The sequence below is a fragment of the Triticum dicoccoides genome, chromosome 4B, assembly GCF_002162155.2.
Source record: "Triticum dicoccoides isolate Atlit2015 ecotype Zavitan chromosome 4B, WEW_v2.0, whole genome shotgun sequence".
Lineage (NCBI taxonomy): Eukaryota > Viridiplantae > Streptophyta > Magnoliopsida > Poales > Poaceae > Triticum > Triticum dicoccoides.
Genome location: NC_041387.1, coordinates 641,032,994 through 641,042,954, shown reverse-complemented (window position 1 = coordinate 641,042,954; position 9,961 = coordinate 641,032,994).

Genomic DNA, 9,961 nt, shown 5'->3' with positions numbered 1-9,961 from the left:
AACTGAACTTAACTGTCGAAACTGAGCCTAACTGTCCAAACTGAATTTTGCTGTCGAAACTGAATTTTGCTGTCGAAACTGAACGCACTAGCAAGGTGAGGCTACACGTCGGTCGACTGACTTTTTCATCTCTGGTCAGTCGATTTTGCAGCCGTTGGATATGAAATCAAGGGCCTGCGGTTCATCTTCAACCTCCAGCCCCCCCTGAGCCGCCAGCCACCACCGGCCAAACAGCAGCCCCCGTCGCCCGCGGCCGGCAGTGCGCCGCTCCGCCCGCCCCGAAAACAATCCCCACCGCCGATCTGCCGCCGCCCCGGCCATCCCTCTAGGCCCCCCCATGCCAAGCTTTTTCTCTAGCGATCCCCACGCCACCGCCCCGCCAACGCCCCGCCACCGTCGGCGACCACCGCCCCCATCCTGAACCCTAAGATAGATAGTGGGGTACCTCTCCGGTGAGCCCCCCTCCCCGCTGCGGCTGGTTCTTCCTTCACCCCGGCGAGCCCACCCCTTGGAAATCGACTGACCCAAGTCGACTGAAGTGTAGCCAAATCGGAGCAGCATCGCAAGCAAGAGAAAGAGCGAGAGCAGCAGTGCGAGCAAGAGCAATAGCAAGAGCAGACCAGGCAGGGGACCGAGAGCAAGAGCAGAGCAGCAGTGTGAGCGAGAGCTAAAGCAATAGCAGCTCCTACTGATGTGGACGTCGCCCCCAAGGGAGCGATGCCATGGAGGAAGTGGTCGGCGACGCCGCCGTGGATGGAGCCGCGCCGTGTCCGCTCGGGACCGAGCGCCGGCAGCACCGTGAGATCGAACCAAGAAGAAAATGCAGCGATTAGTGTACAACCTCTTTGGTGGCGCCGATTAGGCTGCAGCTTCATCCGAGGAAACGGTGATGATGATGCTCTTTCGATGGTGCAGGTGAAGACGGCGGTGTGGGAATGGAGGTGGCGTGAAAGACGAGGGGAACATCGGGGCAGCTCCTTGGAGGTGGAGGACGGGGTGGTTGAACCGGCGGGACGATGAGATCGATGATGGATCCTCATCCGGTACGGTGGATGAGGGACGTCGAGGTGTTGCTGTGGACGACGTCGTTGGGGAAGAAGCTCCGGCTGGGTGGCAGACGGAGCAGGGTGTGGGGTTTCGTCGCAGGTTTTCGCGGCCTCGGTGTATGAATGGGTGGGCGGATGAGATGGCAGTGGGGAACCATGGCTTAGAGACGCGCTTGTCCAAAATGTGGGGTAAGTTACGAAAGTACCCCCCACCGATTTGAGGCGGTTCTTTCGGTTCAGGGGTACCACGGGCATTTCGCGTGTCGGGATTTCACAGGAGGTGGGAGTTTTCGCGCGCGTTGTAATTTCAGAATAGCAAGGCGCGGGTTGAGATGGAGGGAGTTGTCGGAGCACAATGAGACAAAGATATATCTTAAATATTTCGGGCTAACAAGGCGCGGGTTGAAGAGGCGGGTGTTTCGCAGCATGATAGACAGAGACGCTAGCTTCAATTTTCGGCATAACAAGGAGCGGCTTGAAATTTCGGAAGAACAAGCTTAACGTGTACCCAAAAAAAGACAATTTGCACCTCAACACGCACAACACACACAAACACCATTTAGACTAGAGTAAGGTACACGTGCATTGCACGCATGAGATTTGGCAACCAAATTATGAATAAATACCACATTATAGCATGCAAGCTTTGAGTCATATATGCATGATGTAGATGTTCGTTTAATTCTTATAGTTCATTTCATTCAAAATCATCTAGTTTTTATAAGAAAGCTAATCTATTTTAAGATTCATGGAATTGTTTGTTGTAAGACATAAAGTAAAAACAAATAATGGCAAATCATGTAGAAAAACATTTGGGCAATTATGATACGGAAGATTCTAGGACAAATAAGAAGTGCTTGTGTTTTGATGTTTGTGCATTATGCTTAAGTTCAACCATGGAGTCTTCTAGATTATACATGTGGCGAAATCTGGTGGAATCTAGATGATATCCAACGGCCAATAGTGCTCAAATTTGCCATCTTTGGACCTCGGATTCGCCTCATCCAACGACCATCTTTCAAAGTTAAAGTTACCCGCTCACAATATAAAAAATATATAATATAATATATATATAGGGGTATAGATATAGATATGTGATGCGAAAGCCGCCCATCATCTCCAATTACATGCACGGATGCGACATGGGCAAATGATGTCTGCCATCGGTATCTCAAATTCAAATCAGTCGGACCTTGTTCAATGTGTATACATTACAACATGCTCGTTTCCAAAGCACACCGCGCAGATCTCCGTTATATTAATGCATGCATGGGTTTCAAACATCAGGATCTCTTATTCAAATATTTGAATTCAACTTTACATTGATTATGACCTCACCTATTCTTTTACACCCACACAGTAGTCTTCTCTTTATAATTGTACCACTAACTTTCTCTCGTGCATGCATGCACACACACTACCAGTCGGCATTATCTATCGCACGCATGCAATCTTTTTCTTCAGGTCGGTCTCCCATGAAGGCACACACCCACACACATCCCCCTCTCCCTCATACCTGGCATTCTTTATCTCTCACGCGTGCATGCACAATGATCGATGTTCCTCTATGTATGTGTGTATATAGCTAGGTCTTTCATAGTTTTCCACACAAACCGATCAATCGATATATCCAGTGAGGTATCACCCTCTTTCCCACGTCCACATCGATCAATCTATACCTCTCCCACGTCCACATCGATCAATCTATACCTCTCTATACAGGATTAACATAAATAGCTAATACACCCACATTAATTATATATCCAACATCCCCCTCTCATCATCCATGCCTTCCGCTTCATCTCTCAGATGCGTGCACAATGGCGAAGACAGGGGGCAGTAAGGACCCTCCCCCCCCTAACATCACTATATATCGAGGCTAATATGAATGTGATCATTAGACAATTGCTGCTAAAAAAGGTTTAATTTCATGAATTGACCCTCCTCGTAAAGGATTAGCAATGCTTGGCCCCCTAGCTCATTTATTTTTCATGGCTTCGCCACTGCGTGCAACAGCGCACGTGTTCACCCCCTCTCTCTAAATATCGATCTCGCACTTATGCATTCCTTCATAGTCTCCCTCCACTCGGCCCCTTGCATCATCTTCTAGCCCCCCACCGGATTTTGCCACATGTACAATCTAGCAGACTCCATGGTTGAACTTAAGCATAATGCACAAACCTCAAAACAACAGTGGTTCTCTTTTGTTCTAGAATCTTCCGTATCATAACTGCCCAAACTTTTTTTCTAGTTGAATTGCCATTATTTGTTTTTACTTTATGCTTTACAACGCACAATTCCATGAATCATAAAATAGATTAAGGGCTTCTTTGATTCAAAGGATTCTCAAAGGAATTTTGGAGGATTCTAATCATTAGGAATTTTTCCTATCTTGGTTGTTTGATTCGTAGGATTGTAAACCATAGGAATTTTTCCATATGATTCATTTGCACTAGATTTCATAGGAAAAATCCCATCCACTCAAACCTCTCTGAAAGAATTCTGCGTTTTTTCTATGCACAATCAAACACTCGTACAATCCTGTAGGATTCAATACGACATTCCACTATAATCCCATGTTTTTCCTATTCACGCGTTCTTAGCTTTTTTATAAAAACTAATTTGATTTTGAATGAGATGAACTATAAGAATTAAACGAAGGGCTACATCAGGCATATATGACTAAGAGCTTACATGCTATAATGTGGTATTTATTCATAATTTGGTTGCAAAATCTGATGCGTGCAATGCACGTGTAAATTACTAGTACTTCGAGTATGTGCAAAACACGTAAATTAGAATACCAATGGCATGCTACACAATGTCTCTCTTACAGTTCATGAAGCCACGTGGCACGTGTGGAGGCGTTGTTGCGACCTCCTTGCGTGGATTGATCACAGTGACGTATTGCTGGTTCTAGAAGAATGTACTCGTCCTCCCTGAGCCATACTGGCGGTACATGCACGAAGTGAAGATGTGCACGCACGCCACGCACGCACTCATTCCCTCGCACGCACATGCAGGTACACGGGCGGACGCAATTTTGTACCAAGATCCACCCCATGTGATAATTTGACGCGTGTAAAGTCGTTCACTTCATTGATGGTCAATTAATACAGCGCATGCAAATTGAGTGGACGTGAGGGCGGAAGAAAGACATTATTACTCCACTGCGCGCATGCGAGTAGTTAAATCGTGGGTTGCTAGTAGTACTTCCATTGGTCTCCTTCGTATTTTGTGCCAATTTTTGACAGTAACATAATATTTACGCGTTTGAGCAGTGTAGTCTACTTGAAATTTATGTTCCACTAAAGTCATCGGGAGCCGTTTCGGGCCTCGAAACCAAAACCATCAATTAATCTTTACCTTGTTCCCATCACATTCGAAAGCCTGCTCACACCTACTAGTACTACGTGCCAAACCTGAACGTGTTCCCACTATGCAGGTATTAGTCCTACTAGTGCTAGTACTTAGGTTATAAAAAGGGGAACTACCTAACCGAAAATTACTCTACCTTTCCTCCTCATAAGTGCTTCTTCTTCGTCTGTCGTTGCCATGGCCGGTGAGCAGAGCTCTAGGTCGAGAACTACTCGTAACAAGGGAGCGGCAACCAAGGCTGCGGAAAAAAAAGAGGGCTCGCCGCCACGCAGAGACCTCGAAAGATCTCTCACGGACAGGCGATGGCTCCCAGGAGCACCATAGCCGCGGAGGCGAACATGCCGAGCCGGCGGAGCTAGAGTCGTTATCCCTCGACGGCATGCCCGATCAGCTCAATAAGCACCTCAATAAGCAGAAGGAGTACATCCAAGGCTTGACGGAGTTGCTGAAGGAGAGCCTCGACGACATGCCCGCTGAGCTCAATCAGCAGGGGGAGTTGACCGCCGGCTTGGTGATGCTGCTGAAGAAGAGCATTGCCTCGGAGAAGAAGGCGACCGGCGAAATCCTGCGACTTCAGGAGGACAAGGCGAAGCTCTGCCACGAGATCGACCTGTTGAAGGAGAAGAACGCCGGCTGGAAGAAGCTGCATGAGAATAGTAGTTCCTTGATGAACATGCTGCAGGCCCTCGTCATGGAACAGAAGGAGGAGTTGGCGAAGCTCCACATCGAGCACCCGGCTGCTGTCAAGGTACGTAATGCGGCCGTGGAACCAATGAGGAAGGCCCGCGTCGAGAAATCCCGCGTCATGGACAGAATGAAGAAGATGGCGGAGGAGACCCGCAAGGAGATGGAGGTCGTGGAGGCGATGAAGAAGTAGTTACGACTCCGCGGCAAATTAGATCATTTGGGGTGATAATCTTCCTTCTTCTTTTGCTGCTGTGTTTCATCTTTTGCTTCGGGTGTTTCGCCGCACGTATCACGTTCTCTGTGAGGCATGAATAGAACAATGGTTTTTGTTTTTTGGGGGAATGAATAGAATAATGCTAACAATGAGATGACTAGAAAATTAGATCATTTTTTATCGCCATATGGCACTGGGCTGCCGTGTTTCGTGCTCCTCCGTCGCAATACTACTCCAGTAGAAAACTTGAGTATACCGCACGGTTCTTTGCTCCTCCTCGATCAGGTCGTCGGTGCATTTATATGAGCAGTCAAATCACAAGGCCCCGCCTTCCAGCAGTAATGAGCCGTCAAATCACAAATGCCCTCGCCTCTCGTGAAACCGACCAAGCTAGACTGCCCCGCCCTCTAGCCTTTTAAAAAATGTATACTTTTTTACAGCAGTAGTATCAATGGATTGCGCCATGGAGCAAAACTTGAAATTAAAAAAAAGGTGGTACATATAGAGAGCGCTCGTCGCCAAATTATGCATATAGTACTATTAAAAAGGCTAGTCACAATAATGGTGTCCAGCACAACCCACCCGTCAAATAAAACTAAGCACCCTGGAATTCTTTGACAAAACTAAGCACCCTAAAATTCTTTGACAACTAAACTGCTGCCTATATGATGTTGGTCATATATATTGTATGTATATAATGTGAATAAATGAGTGGTAGTACTATACTAACTAAAAGATGAAATGTAAGAAATACTAGTATGTACTTACTGAAGAGTTAAAGTAACAAAAAGAAACATAACATAGTTCTGCTGGGGGCTCAGCACAACACACCCCTCAAATTAAAGTAAGCACACCTGAAATTAAACTTTGCAACTATTCCAGTAGACACTGCATTAGAACCACCATGAGCAACGACACCGCCACCTTACTCGGAGTCCTCGTCCACGTCCTCGACTTCGTCCTTGTCCCTCTTCCTCTTGGCCGATACTTCTTTGCTTGAACCGCCAACTTGGCCGTTGCTCTTCATCCAACCCTTGTAGATATTGAAACAAAGGTAGCCATCCATTGCAGCGTACTGGATGTGGTCTATATCTAGTACATTCCGCTGCCATGCATGACGATGAAACGTGTATGAAGATTTCTCCAGTTTACCGTACGAAGGATGAACCATGGCTCCTGCCAGGGTCAGCATTGAAGGCTGACGAGAGGACACCAACCGATTCTTTTGGAGGTCGAAGGTGTTGCCTACAACGAGGCCTATCCGACGCAGGACTTCTTTGTCGTTACCAAAGTCTACAGTAACGAATTTGACTAGGTTGCTCTCGAGGAAGTCCTTAAAATCCTAGCACTCAACGTCGGCATGGCATATGTGGTAGACCAAGCATAAGTCATGCACGCAAACCTGGATCACGGCGGGCTTCTTCCTCTCTTCGTTAGTTAAAATCCTGGCACTCAATGATGAATTCTAGAGATCTATTTTTAGCACTTAAAAAATGTAGTTTCATAGGAGTATAAAAGTGCAGACGAGAAGAAACTGCAAGTTTCAGTTTCAAATAAGAAACTGCAAGTTCAGTTTCAGATAAAAAACTGCAACTTTCAGAGACAGAGCATTTATATTAACATGGCCTTTTCAAACAGTGTTAACATCATGTTAGAAGTTTTATTCGTGGTCGAAAATGGAACTACCAGCCAGTTAACATCATGCTGATCAACATTCATGCATAGCACATCTTCATATGATGCACAGTCAAAATGCCCACACAATGTTGAGTGTGCGAAACACAGAGAAAACGAGGGACGGAGTTTTGGCAAGTGTTGGACGTGGTTTTGGGCTGCCCCATCTAGGCTTTCATTTTTAACATGCGCAACCCACGACCTCGGATGGGAGGGTCTGTTTGTATTTTCTTAGGGCCGTCATGTATCGACCGGCCTATGGACCTCCCATCCGAGGTTTTATTTTTGGCAGCCCAATTTATGTATTTTTTTGAAGAAAACGCAGCGGTCTGTATTATTTTTCTATATAAGAACAGGAACGTCAGGTACAACTTATGTTTCCCTTTTAACTATATTATATATATTTAAATTATTTTATATGTTATTATATATTATTTTTATTGTCATCATATATTTAACAGATACTTACATATGTAAGAAAACAATATCCCACATCTTATTAACTTATAAAAGTAATTTCTTAACAAACAAAATCCTGGATTGTTTTGGCACGAAAATCTTAGTGATTGTGTACAAAAGCTTGGTAAGATTTAAGGACGAATGTAATAATATCACTTATTATTTAAATATATTTATAACAAAATGCTCAGCCCTTTTTATTTTTTGATAACATTGCTGGCCCAAGCCAACATTATAATTAGAATCAGCCCAGCAAAATCGTGTATCTAAATAAAGTGCAAATGGCCTGTAATTTTTTAGGAAATAAAATAAATGGGTCGCATGAAAGCTACATTAATTGTTCACCCAGCCCAGCTAATGGCTGTAATTCAAAAAAAAGATCAAATTGACTGTAAATTCTACCGCGCAAAAAAAAGACTGTAAATTCTGAAAAAATGGGTTGAATACGTGCCACATTTTTGGAAACTGAAATGTGGACCAATAGGTAGAAGCTAACGCAAGTCGTTCTAAATTTAGTCAACAAATGATTCTGACATGTTAGCCGTTGGATTTACATCCAACGGCCGGCATCCATCTTCAATCTGTCGTCTTCTTCCTCCAGCGCCGCGGGGACCACCTCCCGCCTCCTGCTGCTAGCAGCTCTGCTTAGCACGCTTCGCTATGAAGCGCTACTCCACCGTTGGCCAGGCTGCCGAACCCTCCACACCTCCTGTTCTTCTCCACCGACTGCCGAACCACATCGCACTAGAACCAGTTAACCCTCGTACACCTCTCCGTCTGCGACTCTACTCCCGCGTTTCCCATCTCTGGCTCGTTGCTGTCCGGGGCCTCGCCGTCTTCCACCACCTTGGATGCGCTCGGCGCGGCGTGGTCAACATGGTCAACGAACGACACCATCGGAAGTAGGCTGTGCGTGGAGAGGCCGACAGTTGGGTCCACGGCCGCACGCAAGGAAATGCCTCCTTATTACGCGCAAAATAATGATTCCTCCGCTTGACATCAGGGACCCACCGAAAGGGCCTCAGTATGTCGCGAAAAAAACATTACCATCGCTGACAGCTCGGACCCACCAGCTATATCTTTGCACGCAAGGAAGTGCCTCCTTATTATGCACAAAAAAATGAATACTCCCCCTGTTAGCTGGGACCCAGTATAGTGGCAGGCTGACTTGTGGGCCTACTAAGTTGATGGGGACAGAGGGCTTTGTCAACTTAGTCAATATGCACGATTCTAGCTCCAGTGACCGTACGATGTCCTTCTAACAGCCGTAGTGCTTATTCAACCTCTGGTCTTCTTGCTCCAGCCGCCCAAACCAGCGTCGGTCGTGCCTCGTGCTCCTGCCTCCCGTGGTCGGCTGCAATGCGGCGGAGGCCTCACCGCCCCCTACTACTCCCATCGCTGGCGAGGCCATCCCTCTACCCACCCACACCCCCTGTTATTCTGCGCGACGGCAGCCTCACACTGCAGCGAACCAGTGAACCCTCGTACTCCTCTATGCGTGGGCATCCACTGTCGTGTCTTCCCCGACTCCGCGTCGTCCCCTTCCTAGGCCTCACCGTCGTCTACCGCCCTGGTGCTCTCGGCGCGGCGTGGTCAACGTGGTCAAGGAACGGCTTCCATCGGACGTGGACTGTACGTGGAGAGGCTGACAGCTGGGTCCACGGCCGCAGCAAGGAAGTGCCTCCTTATTACGCGCAAAATAATTATTCCTCCACCTGACAGCGGGGACCCACCGGACGGGCCACCATATTTCGCGAAAAAAAATTTCCCCCTGACTGCTGGGACCCACCAGCTACACCTTCGCACGCAAGGAAGTGCGTCCGGGCAAAAAAAACGATTCGCCCCCCTGACTGCTGGGACCCACCAGCTACATCTTCGCACGCAAGGAAGTGCCTAACAGTCGGGACTCACCTGGTCGAAGCGTACGTAGCGTTGTCATTCTGGTCGCGAACGTGTACGTACATACTGGTCGATGTAGAGGCGCGCACGTGTCGTAGATGTAGAGGCGCGCACGTGTCGCAGTAGAGGCGCGCACGTAGCATGTACACGTACGTAAAGCGGCGAGGGTGCAAGAAAGAAAATATGGCCACGTACGTACATACGGGCAGGGTCTCGAATGCCTACTCGCGCATACGTACATGGCTAGGTCGGAACGGAGAAACAGCGTCGTCGTCGTGTTCATGGGGAGCCAACCGGCTGGGTCGGAACGGAATGCGTGGTCGTGTTCATCGGGAGGGCTTGGACGGAACAGGCGATGGAAACGAGGCCTGGCGTACCGCACAACGGAGGAAACGGCCTTGTGTTCGACTGGCCACGTTCGAAACGGGGTCCTGTTGATCGGGAGGGGACTGGCGGACCGCAAAACGGAGGAAACGGACCTCCTACGATCGAAACGGGGGTCCTGTTGATCGGGAGGGGTGTGGCGTACCGCAAAACGGACGAAACGGACCTCCTACGGTCGAAACGGGGGTCCTGTTGATCGGGAGGGGTGTGCCGTACCGCA